Source organism: Trichosurus vulpecula, chromosome 8 (genome assembly GCF_011100635.1).
Source record: "Trichosurus vulpecula isolate mTriVul1 chromosome 8, mTriVul1.pri, whole genome shotgun sequence".
NCBI lineage: Eukaryota > Metazoa > Chordata > Mammalia > Diprotodontia > Phalangeridae > Trichosurus > Trichosurus vulpecula.
The window spans coordinates 164,113,764-164,115,861 of record NC_050580.1 but is presented as its reverse complement, the minus strand read 5'-3'; the positions used below and the strand labels follow the sequence as shown (position 1 = coordinate 164,115,861).

Here is a 2,098-nt window from a genome sequence, read left to right as displayed (position 1 = left end):
CTTACAATCCAATGAGAGACAGGATAGACTCAAAAATATAAGAAGCACAGTGCAAATAAAGACACACATTAAGTACACATACATTCAACTACAGCTGTAGTAAGCTACTTAAAAGTACTAAGTAATGCAGGGATGGGGAAAGGATGAAAAGTGGGGTTTAGCAGAGCTGTCAGTGAGACCAGATAAAGGTAGAGGTGTGTTTATCATTTTCAGTCACAACCCCTTTTGGGGTTTTCTTGGCAAAAATACTGGAGTGTTTTGCCATTTCCTTCTCCAGCTCATTTTACAGAAGAGGAAACTGAGTCAAACAGGGTTAAGTTACTTGCCCAGGGTCACAGCTAGTAAGTATCTGGGGCCAAAAACTCAGGTTTTCCTGACTCTAGGCCCAGCACTCTATTCACTGTGCCACCCTGTTGCCCCAAAGGTAGAGGCAGAAAGAGGTTAGTCCTGAAAAACTTTGATGGAGGTGAGTTTGTGTGAGAGTTGGGCTGAGATAACTAAAACATTGACTTGACTAGGGAAACACAAGTCAGGGTGTAGCATGAGATGAAGGTAGTTAAGGGCATCAACTGGTAGAAGTAATGTAAAGCCTGTGATGAGGATCATTAACGTGATTCAAGAGGCAACAGGAAATAATTGACAAGTTCAGAGAATGGGAATGACATGATCAGAACGAGCTTAAAGAAGAAGATTCCTCTGAGTCCAATAGAAAGATGTAAGACCAAAGGCAAGCTGAGAGCATGGAAGCAAGGTTGATGTTAGGGCCTAGACTAGGATTATAGCTTGAAAAGAAGGAAAAGAAGCTAAGAATTATTACAGCAATCCAGCAAAACAACCAACCAAGTATTTATAGAGCACCTATTATGTGCTGAACATTTCAAAAGATTCAAACAGACATAGGATATGATCCTCAATCTCAAAAAGTTTACAATCTAGATAGAACAATATATTAAAAAATAACTCATTATACAAGGTCTCATGGACTAGCTGTCCATCGTGTGATTGTTTCTATTTGAACTGGACCAATGATTTCATTTCTATAGGGAACTCTCAGTGATAGTACCTCCTCTACTCATCCAGGTCACCACTGCTCTGCTATATATAGCCTCAGAAAGTTGTCTCAGGCTCCAAGAGATTAGGTGACTTGCTTGGGGTCATTCAGCCAGTATAGATCCAAGTAAAGTCTAGAATCTTGGCTATAAGAGGAAGACTTTCTGGAGGTGGGATGTGATCCCCTTCCTAGTGAAGGAAGGGTAGGATATAAATAATCAGAGAGGCTTTCTGGCTCCTCGATCGCCATGGCGCCCATGAAGAAATCTGTGATGAAGGGCGACTTAAAAAAAAGCAAGTCCTCAAATTTACCCAGGTTTGTACCCATCCCGTGGAAGATGGGATTATGGATGCAGCTAATTTCAAGCAGTTTTTACAAGAATGAATCAAAGTGAATGGAAAGGCCTCAGGGGCGCAGCTGTGACCATTGAGAGAAGCAAGAGCAAGATCACCGTGACATCAGAGGTGCCGTTTTCTAGAAGGTATTTGAAGGACCTGACGAAGAAATACTTAAAGAAGAACTATCTTCAAGATTGGCTTTGAGTGATGACCAACAGCAAGGAGAGTTATGAATTAAGGTATTTCCAGATCAACCAGGAGGAAGAGGAGGAGAATTAAACCCTCTTGGGTCTAGAAACCTTTTGTATATGATCTCAAATAAAACTTGAACCAAAAAAAAAATAATAATCAGAGAGGAAACATTTGCAAAGTGCTTTGGAAACCTCAAAGTACTACGTAAATGCTAGTTATTATTATTAGAAACAAAATGAGCAAAAGGTATAGAAATGGATTGATTGAAGTATTTTAGGATCCTCCCTAGAGGTCCTCTGAATCTCTCACACTGCCCTACACGCAGTAGGTATCCAATAAATATTTGTTGATTGATTTGATTAATTGATCATCTGTTATGCTGTTTCTGATAGCCTATCTTCATTCCATCTAGTGGCCTAACTAGAGCCTAACCCAGTGAGATTTGACAGGTTAACACAAAGGATTCATTTAGCAGAGAAGTATGAGAAAGGATGGAAAAGAAAAGTGTGAGATTATG

The 2,098-nt window shown here is 40.0% G+C and overlaps 1 pseudogene; it reads left to right on the top strand.

The window, feature by feature from the left end:
- The first annotated feature begins 1,298 nt into the window (after positions 1–1,298).
- LOC118830336 lies at positions 1,299–1,668 on the top strand (annotated as a pseudogene).
- The last annotated feature ends 430 nt before the right edge of the window (positions 1,669–2,098 follow it).